Raw genomic sequence first — 11846 nt, 5'->3', positions numbered from 1 at the left:
CGCATTAATATGTATCAGTCAAGAAGAGTTATTTGCTAACAATAGACTTGTACAGTCCCATTGCAACAAGTCAGCAATTAGCTTTGATCTGTGTAGTGTAAGCCAGACGAGTGAACGCAAGTGTCAGTTTGGTTGCTATGGGATACTGCATTGTTGAAGTTTGTCTTATTGTTTGTAAATAATCCACATGGAGCAGAGCAGTAATCTGCAGATCTGCAGATGTATCGACAAACTAATAAGCTGCAGATTGTTAGTACATACTAGTTCTTATAATCTGCAGTTTATTAGTTTGCTGATAAATACATAGTACATACTAGTACTTTGCACCTGGCAAATATGGACTATGAGGTTCTGTATGGTACAAATTTATAGGTGGCTGATATGTTCAGTTTGCTATTTTTATTATTATTGTTATTAAAATGTATGTATATATCCATAGCGCACCCTGCAGGGCTTTACAATTGGGAAGCAAACAACGTAATAAAACAAGAGTGGGTAATAACAAACAGACACAGTGTCGCTCATAGATAGAAAGGGAATTAATTTCATGCTTCTCCTTTGCATCATCATCATAAACCCAAATAATGTCTCTCATTCCCCCACAAAGAAATAATCTTTTCAACTTCCACCCTCCCTTTATTATGGTCCTCAGTCCGACCAATGCTCTGAACTCACCCCATAATAAGATAACTCAGCAAGCAACGAGTAGAAAGAAAAATTATAATAATCCATTCATTATTAGTTCATCATCATCATCAACAACATTTATTTATATAGCGCCAGCAGATTCAGTAGCGCTTTACAATTGGGAACAAACAGTAATAAAACAAATACTGGGTTATACATACAGACAGAGAGGTAAGAGGGCCCTGCTCGCAAGCTTACAATCTATAGGACAATGGTTTGATACCTAATGGTAAGTGCTACATTATATTGAATATTTGTCCAGCTAGAATGCAAAGATTACAAAGTATTTAGTGGGCTGTATGCTTAGTCACACAACTATGTTGGTCAGAGGGTTGTTGTCTTGTGTTAGCTGTGTAGAGGGTGGTAATAGGGTAACCTAGGGTGATTAAGAGGGTGGTAGAGGAATACTATAAGTTTGTCTGAAGAGGTGGGTTTCAGAGAACGCTTGAAGGTTTGAAGACTAGAGGAAAGTCTTACTGTGCGAGGGAGGGAATTCCATAAAGTGGGTACAGTCCGAAAAAGGTCCTGTAACCGGGAATGGGAGAATGTGATGAGAGTGGAAGAGAGACGCAGATCTTGGGCAGAACGGAGGTGTCGAGTTGGGAGATATTTTGAGACAAGTGAGGAGATGTATGTTGGTGCAATTTTGTTGATGGCCTTGTATGTTAGTAGAAGAATTTTATATTGGAATCGTTGAAAAACAGGCAACCAATGTAGAGACTGACAGAGTGGCTTAGCAGATGTAAAACGATTTGTAAGGAAAATCAATCTAGCCGCTGAGTGCAAAATCGATTGTAGGGGCTGGCATCTGATTTTGGGAAGACCAGTAAGGAGGGAATTACAATAGTCGATGCTGGAGATGATGAGTGCATGAATTAAGGTTTTTGCAGTGTCTTGTGTGAGATATGTACGTATTCTGGAAATGTTTTTTACATGTATGTAATGGGAGTAAATTACTATTAAAAAATGGAAACACGGAAGACAGGGACATAGCGCATTTCTGCCAATATGCAGAGCCGTGTGCATCTCGAGATGTGTCCGCCTCTGCATTAGCAGCATATGCTCATGGTTTACAATAATCAGCATCATCAGAGAGTATTTGCACCTGACCTCTATCAGATTCAAAAGATACGCCTCCTAATAAGCATATATGCATGTTTCGTCAGGTTTACATAAGCCACATTTGTGTACACACACCTTCACGGCCAACGTTAGAACACCCCTTCGCTCCCCTGTACCACCTGCCATGGCGCAAGCAGGGCATAAATGCCAGATCTGTGCAAATCTACATCATAAGTGCCAACTCTCCCGGAATGTCCGGAAGACTCCCGAAATCCGGGTAGGTCTCCCGGAAGAACGCAATTCTCCCACATCCTGCCCACTTCCTAGTGAAGTGGGCAGGATGGGAGCCTTAATGACGCGATTTGCGGGGAAGTGTGACTATTAAGTTATTGATCACATCCCGCCCCCCCTCCCACCGTCCCAACACACCCCCTGATCGGGATCTCACGTACTTTTAATTATTAAAGCTGGCAAGTATGGTCTCATAGGCACATATATGGGGGCAGCACGGTGGCTTAGTGGTTAGCACTTCTGCCTCACAGCGCTAGGGTCATGAGTTCAATTCCTGACTATGGCCTTATCTGTGTGGAGTTTGTATGTTCTCCCCTTGTTTGCGTGGGTTTCCTCCGGGTGCTCTGGTTTCCTCCCACACTCCAATAAACATACTAGTAAGTTAATTGGCTGCTATCAAAATTGACCCTAGTCTCTCTCAGTGTGTCTGTGTATGTTAGGGAATTTAGACTGTAAGCTCCAATGGGGCAGGGACTGATGTGAATGAGTTCTCTGTACAGCGCTGCGGAATCAGTGGCGTTATATAAATAAATGGTGATGATGAAAACTAGCAAGTATGGTCTCATTGGCACATATGTGCACACCTATTTTCTGGGCATGAGCAGAACAATTTCACAAATGAAACGCTACACAAACTGTGCATAACCCCTAACGTGCGTCCTTCCTGGGGTATGGCGTAAAGCTGGTCTTTGCATACAGTGACATCCACGACGGCAGCTGTGTTGTGTCCTAGGTCAACAAAATTAGACAAATATCAAACCATGGCTAAAAAGACAGAAGACACCTGGAAAGAACAAACAATGTATTTAGCAAAAAATTGCATGAAGGCTTCTCAAAATAATAAATTAAAGCCACATGCAGGTGTCTCATCTGGAAAAGTGACTATAATGGAGGATTTGTTATCGAGCTGCTGTTCTGGGTCTCAGATGGAGAAATGAACAGCTGACTGTGTCGTAACACATAGAAAAAGTACATTATTATTATTTAAAAGCTTCTATGCTTTGAATGTAAAGCTTGCCTTAGCACAGAGCCTATCAGCAGGAGGTAGACTTATGAATATCCACTTACTGGCTAAGGTGCAAGTTTCTGCAATTTCCACAGCAGTTCCTTCCTCTGCCCCGGCCATGACCCTAGTAAAGGATTAGAGGCATCATCCTGAGGGCACGGCAGTCTCCAAAGACAAATCACGAAATGCCAAATTATCCTCTTGCTTCTATTGATTTGACAACTGAGACTGGTGACTGATTCAGCTTACTGAAGGCTCAGACACTTGATAGCAGAGGAACTTTTACTACACATAACTTAATTTGACTTAGTTCAAAAAACTGCGTCCCTAAATCCAAAAATGCCAATGACAAATGATAATTCGGCGTTTGCAATAAAAACGTACCAGGGATCTGACAAAACGCTGTCTGTTCCTCTCTCTACATATCCTTTAATCCCGCTTGTGCTGTTGGATTACATATCAATCTTTTTTTAGAGATCTAAATATACCGTCATGGCAGGACGACTTTAGTGCTGCGTTTGTGATGTAGTTTCCATGTCTTTTATTTCACCAATACAATCTATAGTACTAGTAGCAAGTCTTAACATATAATAAATAGTTATTACCACATTCTAATGGTGGGAACAAGCCTACACGAAAACACATACTTACTTACCAACTTCTTTGTTCTTTTCTTGGGAGATCCCGGAGGGGAGCTGAAGTCTGTGGACAGAGGGAGTTTGGGCGAGGCGATTCATGTCATTTTGGCCCCGTGGCGCAATCATGTGAAATCGACATTTTGCCGTAAATCGCGTCATGGAGGCTCACATCCTGCCCACTTCACTAGGGGGCAGGATGCGGGAGAACGGTTTGCTCTCCCGGGAGTCCAGGAGATCTACCCAGAATTCGGGAGTATATTCTACAAAATGACAGCTAGAATCTGATTGGTTGCTATGGGCAACATCTCCACTTTTTCAAACCTGCAGTTTAGTAAATATACCCCTTAGAGTCTCTTGAGCTGACCGCACAGGGGCCGATATTGCCAAGATCATTGGACAGTTTGGTCACCCATGGTGGGCAAATTGGAGTAGAATGGGCTGTTTGGCCCTCATGCCAAGTTGCTAGATCATTTTTGACATCAGTCCCTGCCCTATTGGGGCTTACAGTCTAAATTCCCTAACATACACACACACACACACACATACAATTTGTTAGCAGGCAATTGACCTACCAGTATGTTTTTGGAGTGTGGGAGGAAACCGGAGCACCCGGAGGAAACCCAGGCAAACACGGGGAGAACATACAAACTCCACACAGATAAGGCCATGGTCGGGAATTGAACTCATGACCCCAGTGCTGTAATGCAGAAGTGCTAACCACTGAGCCACCGTGCAGATATTACCGCCACTTGTCCTACTGCCTCCATTCTAAACTAAATTAGTTGTTTTTGTCCCTTCTAATCTAAACATATCAAATTCCATTCACTTCTATATTTGTACACACACTGTACTAAACAATGCTGTCACATGCTGAGATAATAGTACATAGCACTCAGGTTGCTTCAGCTTAAATACTGTGATTTTAACTACTGTGTTTATTACTGTGTCTAATTACTCTGTACCATTGACCTTTGGGCATATGAGATCACCTACTAATTGACCTATGCTCCAACAAGCTTCTGACTCTCAGTACAGACTGTCCCACTGAGTGTCTGCCTCTCAGTCATTTATCTCAGAATGCTTTAAAACACTGTTCTGTTATTTAGCTTTTTTTATCATAATTAATATCACTAGATATATATTTCTCTTTATATTTTTGTAGTGTACGTGCAGAAAGTAATAAACAAGCAATCAGACTAATCAATTGCAAACATCATACAGTTCCTGTGGGATTCACAAATCACGTCTTGTCTGCAATGTAGGAATAAGGATACATCAGTTATTTTATAGCAAGGGGCAGGGAACTTTTTTATCCCCAAATATATTTATATATACTGACGTTACCCCCTTTGATTTGAAAGGAAGGAAATCATATATTATTAATTATTGGAATTCAAAATTTTATTGAATCTATTCAAAATTTCTTTGAAAGCTTCAACTTCAAAACTTCAGGTTTTGGAGAAATGATGTTGCTTCATTTTTGATATGAGAGCATCAATATTGGGGCATTTTGATGTCAGAGCAATTTGGATACAGTCTTCAGTGTCCAATCAATTTCTCTGCTTTGTTTTTATGTTCGTTACAGTGGAAAATCCATGTTCGCAAAGGTAGGTTGTTGCAAAAGGCAGCAACTTTTTGACTGCCTCCTCATGTACAATGAATTCCTTTGCAGCTGTTGACACCCAAACATATGACAGATCTGCTTTGTTTTCAAATGCAATACGTGCTTCATTATTGCATCGAAGCTCAAGAAGTGCCTCTGCCAACCCTTGAGGCTCTTCTGGTACAACAGCAATTTCACATTTAAAGGGGTCTACAATCCCACTGACAGCATGTGAATCAGCAGCATTACCCCCAGGAATTTCATTTTTACCCCATTTGGGGTAATTTACCCCTGTTCCCTGACCACTGCTTTATAGTCTCTTGGCCGGCCTTATGTTACTGCATTTTAGGGAGAACACAGAGCATTGTTGGGGGATGATTAGGTGAGATAAACAGGTTAACTTGGGGAACTTGAATCTGTGTAACAGCTATTTACATTGCGTAAGAAATTTTCACAACAGCAATTTTGGACAGCTCACAGGCTCAGTGATATTTTAATATTAGCTAGTGGAGCGTTACCCCACCTCTGTTTTTCTACAATCACTGTGGATATACAAACAGCATTTGTCATAATGATCTAACTTTTCCAGTGCTGACTGCTTGTAACTTGCTGAGCAGCTATAGACCATCCCGTTCAATTCAGTTCACTTCTATTCCACGTCGGAGAGCCAAAAGCAGCGGCTCTCTTCCGTCACAGGTTTTTTTTTTATTATTATTATTATTAATTTATTCCCTGGGGATCGTCAATAATGCAAACTTACCGTTTGGCTACATTGAGAAATAATGTTTTATTTTATAATAAAATGGTACAAGAAGGATTATGTTAGAAAATGTGCTTTTATTTACAATATTTAAACAACCCAGGGGTGTAAGGAAGAGCCACAGCGATGCACTGGTTGTCTTTGGTAGGGGCCCTCTCATTTCTTGCAACCCCCCTTACAATAAAGGCTCTAGCCCGGTGCTGAACAGACTGGGTCTGCTTCCCACTACAACAGGAGGACTCCACGCTGCAGGTGTCTCCCTGTTATTAGTGAGAACAAACCCAGTCAATAAGATAGTCAATAAGGTCACTAGAATGCTCTATGTACTGTACAGTGGTCACTAGAATACTCTCTGTAATGTACATAGGTCAATAGAATGCTCTTTGTACTGTACAGTGGTCACTAGAATGTTCTCTGTACCATACAGTGCTCACTAGAATGCTCTCCGTAATGCACATAGGCCACTAGAATGCTATCTCTCTCTTGTATATAGACCACTAGAACCTCTCTGGATCGTGCAAGGGGTTACTAGAATGCTATCTCTTGATTGTATAGATGGCAATCACATATTTATTGTGTTTCTTAATTATCATAGGGGAAATTTTGTTATTGCTCAACCCAATTGGGAGGTATGTCCTGCTTTGCAATTCTCTGCTCATGAAAGGGGAGATGTGTGCCCCTAATTGGGGTACACAAAATTTCCACTGACATTAGGTGCTCCAACTAAAAACATAACTTGCACACCAATTATAATAAAATTCTAATATGCTCTCACATTCTATGTTCCAATTTGTTGGGGAACACGGTGGCTCAGTGGTTAGCACTTCTGCCTTACTCTTGATCCAACATTCATTGAAGGTCATTTACAAAGCTGCAGAAATGCTCCGGTGCTCTGGTTTCCTCCCACACTCCAACAACATACTAGTAAGTTAATTGGCTGCTAACAAAATTGACCCTAGTCTGTGTGTGTGTGTGGGTGTGTGTGTGTTAGGGAATTTAGACTGTGAGCTCCAATGGGGCAGGGACTGATGTGAGTGAGTTGTCTGTACAGCGCTGCGGAATTAGTGGCGCTATATAAATAAATGATGATGATGATGATCTCTCGGTGCATGCTACTTAAGCACACATCCTCTCACCCCTCCATGCAAGTGGCAGCAGCACAATCCTGGGGATTGGAAAGTGGGAACACGGTCACAGTCAGGGAATTATAGACTAGAGAGAATGTACATACATTGAGAGATAACTGTGTGAGAAATGATAAACTAAAAGAGTGTAATGGAGGTGTGCTATCTGTAATCTACAGGTAATTAAAGGTATTACTGCCCCACTATCTGTGGGAAGTGACTCACCTGCATACAAGTGAGCTTACAGTAATTAGTTCTCCTTGAATTACTTCCTTTGCTGTGTAAATCATGGGATAGGATCTTTGCTATGTTGTCTTCAGCATCCATTGGGACTTTAACCCTGATCCTCTGATAACTTGGTTAACGTCTTATCTATTGAGCCATAGGCTCTGTTAGAGGATCTGTCATCAAGTGTTGGCTTCGCTGCTCATGAGATGTCCTATCCAGGCCAAGCCAGTTTTCTTAATTTTGCTTGGGAAAATGCCATGAACATGGGAGCTCTTTGAGTCAATGCTTTTCCCATTGGCTTTAAAAAGCATGACACAGCTTTATGCTGACACAGAATATCAACCTAAAATTGTGCAGAGCGTTTCCCATTTATTTCAGTAGCCTGTTCATTTCAGTGGCATTTTCAGCACAGACACTACATGCAAAATCAATTGTTATTAAAATAACAACTCCCCAAATCCTCGTGTTCATGTGATTATTAAAAAAGTTATGCGTAATCTATAGGGATTTGCATCCGCAATTGTAATTCATGGGAAATTGTAATCTACGGAAGTCTTCTTAAATTGTAACCCATGGGAATTGTTAAATGGTATGGCAAATGTTCACTAGCAATTTTATTACACAATTCATTGCAATTCAAGAGAAGTCACTAGGAGGCCCGGCGCACAATGACTGTGAATTGAATTGCCTGGGATTGTCCTTACCCGCTCAGCCACTAATGAGCTAAACGTGATGTGATTTGCTGACAGTGAGGCGAGTCCCGATGACCCCCTTGAGTTATCACATATAAATGGAGACTAATTGAATCGCTTTCGATGTGGGGAAAAATAATTGACAATGCTGCGAATCTCTATTTATGTCAATGGACCCTACATATAGTGTACAAGTCCATTGAAATGAATGAGCCATTGGAAGGGGTGGGCCACTGACATGAATGTGATAAATACAGCAGAACACTTGACATCCACAAATATGACAGATATGCTTTGTTTTCAAATGCAATACGGGCTCTTGTTTAGAAAAAAAAAATCACTTTGCATTCACATAACAGCACATTAAAAATATTTTGTGGGTTTAGCTATCCTTAAAGACCTTGTAGATGGCTTAGAAAATAAAATTAATACAAAGGTTTGTTAAATTAATTTAAGAAGTGACAAGAGACCACCAGAAGGGTAGTCAGGGAATCCCCTACCAAGGAAGATGGTAGTGACAGCTTTATAAAATGGCTTGGAAATTAAACTAAGTTCATTTCCTATGTGTGGTTTGAATTGATGTAGCCAGTTCATATTTAATCATATAGGTCCTGATTCATTAAGTTAAGCAAAAGTAAGTAAGGCAAAACCATATTTCATTGGAGGGGCAGGTAAATTTAAAATGTGGGAACAGATTTATACTTGTGGTAGGGCATGTCCTAGATCAACGTTAAATTTCAGTGCACAAATAAGCTATCAAGTATTTGTGCGCTAAAATTAAAAACAGCCAGCATTTTCCCTATGTGCAAAAAAAAAAACCTATTTGCAATCCTTGCATTGCAACATGGTTTTGTCCGGAAAACTTGAGTAAGAAAACGTACTTAATTTTTTGCTTAATTTTCCTTAATGAATCAGGCCCATTGTCACCTTCTTCTTTGCAGGTTTGTTTGTCTTTCCCATATTCAGAATAAAATAAATGAATAAAACAGTTTAACATGACCTTTTTTTATTAATCTAACTGCATAATGACATACCAACTATAGGATTCTCTTGTGAATTTTGGCATGGTCCCACATACACCCTATTCCTCTCTTTGTTAAACACCCCTCCCAGCAAGACATGGATCTTGGGTAGCTAATGTATGACTGGGCCTTAAAGTCATACTTCTCCTATAGTACTGTCTAGATAAATGCGATTTTACAAGTTCATGTTTAGTGGATCTTTCTGGTCATTGAATGTAATGGGGTGAAACAGAGCAGAGCTGTTATCAGTGATAAAGTGGGTGAAAGTTGTGTTGCTTATATATTTTCTGAGGTAGATTTACTAAAACTTGTAAAAATGAAAATTGGGGGTGTGGCCCATAGCAACCAATCAGATTCTAGCTATCATTTTGTAGATTGTGCTAGATAAATGATAGCTAGAATCTGATTGGTTGCTATGGGCAACACTTTCCTATTTAGAATGTTTAGCAAATCTACCCCTAAGTATCCAACCATGTTTCCTAAGCCCTTAGTGCTTATCGTGTTACACTGACCTCTATTTTATCTGAAATTATCTTTTCCTGCATTTTCTAACATGTGTAATATTTAACCATTTTTGCTGCAAGCAGTTTGTTAGTCTTTCCTATAATAAGCACAAATGGATATACAACATGGTGGGCATCGTCCAACATATGTCAGTCAATTGTTCTCATGTTCTCACAGCCTGTGTTTATCCTCAATCTGACAACATCAAGACTTCAAAGGAAAGTATTCCATTATTTGGGATTTAAGGCACTTTTACGCTAATTGGCGATTGCAATTTGGAAACAGCTTTGGCCAAAACGATATAAAACAAACATAAAGAAAAACATTGCTAAATAAGCAGATTGGAGTTTGTTTGCCATAATTAGATATCTCTGTACACCAAACAAAACAGATGTTTTGGTACACATGATGATGTGTAATTATATGTGTCAAAGGGTAATGCCATATTTTTAGTTCTTAGCTATATAATTACGTATAATTTCCCACACATCATAAAGCAGCTAGCTCCTGTACACCAAGCTCTGCACATATGTGTTGTAAATATAGAGGCAGAAAACAGCTCAGTCACGTCTAGAAAATGTTTGTTATCAGAGTCACAACAAAATAGAAAATACTCATTGCTTTTATATGAACTGACTTTATTACTATGATTATGCTTTTATTTATATAGAGCCGACATATTCTGCAGTCTTTTATCACAAGAGAACTTCGGGCCTGATTCATTAAGGATCTTAAATGAAGAGGATTCTTATTCAGTCTCCTGGACAAAACCATGTTACAATGCAAGGGGTGCAAATGAGTGTTCTGTTTTGCACATAAATTAAATACTGGCTGTGTTTTCATGTAGCACACAAATACTTGATAGCTTATTTGTACACTGAAATTTAAAGTTGATATTTGTGTGCTACATGAAAAACCAGTCAGTATTTAACTTATGTGCAAAACAGAATACTAATTTGCACCCCTTGCATTGTAACATGGTTTTGTCCAGGAGACTGAAATAAGAAGTTTCTTCATTTAAGATCCTTAATGAATCAGGCCCTTCATTCAGAAACATAAGTCCTAGCCCAGCTGAGCTTACAATCTAAGGTTGGGTATATACTATACAAAATTTCTCTTGATGTGACATCTTTAACGATTTTACCAACAAATAAAATAAGAGAAAAAAAAGTCCCAATCAGTATGCCGATTCCTGTGTACACCCTAAACACGGTTTACAAGATTTACCTTCAGATCTGTGCTCTTCATCTGTCATAACCATCGGCTGAAAAGATCGTGTCTCTGCACACTCCATAGAGATCTATGGTCACTGCCGGTCCCGAGTGTCTACGCACTGCAGAATTGGAACGACATTGTTCTATCGCTGAACGAGATTTTTAGTCCAGTTTAAAAACAAAATCAGACAACACAATGAGCTTTGGAACGATAATCGTTCATCGTTGGAAGGTACACACTAATGCGATATCGGCCCGAACGGTCGTTTATCATGTGATTGGCCAGCTAATCGGCTGAAGACCCTGTAGTGTGTATCCAGCCTTACTGGTGGGTGTGTGTGCTTAGCATAGGACACACCAGGGTCAATACACATAAAAAAATAAATGTTTAGTTTGTCATCAGGCAATGGTAGGAAATCAGAACATGCTGAGGACACCCACTTAAACAACGTACAAACTACATAAATAGCAACCTGGAGAAAAGCAAACACAATCCCCCACACTGTGTGGCAGCAATACCTCTCAACATTTAAAATGTCAGAATCAGGAGAGCGGTGGCACAGCTACGAAACGGTGGCATGCTCAGCGTTTCAGAAGGGCAGCGCCAACCACAACCGCCATACCCTAAGTGCACCCTGTATTTCCGCAATCAAGAGTAGCAGTTGCGTGCGTCTATGGCTCAGAAACCAACACTCCCTAAAATCAGGACTTGGGCGATATGACTAACCATTGTGCCACCATGCTGTCGATATCGCTCCAAGACTTATCCCTTATATCTTTCTTTATATTTTCTCTAGCAACTCCTCATTTCCTGTTTCACACTTCAGGAAGCAACTGTGCAAATTACCAGCATCTACTTGAGCCAAACTGTGTTTTACTCTGTAAAATTGTCTGCATCCTTCATCATCTAACTGAATAAACTTCCGCGAACCTGGATTTTACGCCTTCAGACAACATTTTTGCTTTATTTGTTTCATTTGTTTTACTAAAGATATTGCTATAGCTTTTTGATTTT

General features: G+C 40.0%; 1 long non-coding RNA gene across 1 annotated transcript; it reads right to left on the bottom strand.

Moving 5' to 3' along the window:
• Positions 1-2234: 2234 nt before the first annotated feature.
• On the bottom strand, positions 2235-3474 carry LOC142100186 (uncharacterized). The gene is made up of 3 exons (XR_012678757.1): positions 3431-3474; positions 3109-3170; positions 2235-2769 (listed from the first exon to the last, which is right to left on the bottom strand). It is a non-coding gene; the product is annotated as an uncharacterized LOC142100186 (long non-coding RNA).
• Between the last annotated feature and the right edge of the window lie 8372 nt (positions 3475-11846).

The sequence above is a fragment of the Mixophyes fleayi genome, chromosome 8, assembly GCF_038048845.1.
Source record: "Mixophyes fleayi isolate aMixFle1 chromosome 8, aMixFle1.hap1, whole genome shotgun sequence".
In the NCBI taxonomy this organism is placed as follows: domain Eukaryota; kingdom Metazoa; phylum Chordata; class Amphibia; order Anura; family Limnodynastidae; genus Mixophyes; species Mixophyes fleayi.
This window is presented reverse-complemented; position numbering and strand designations above follow the sequence as displayed.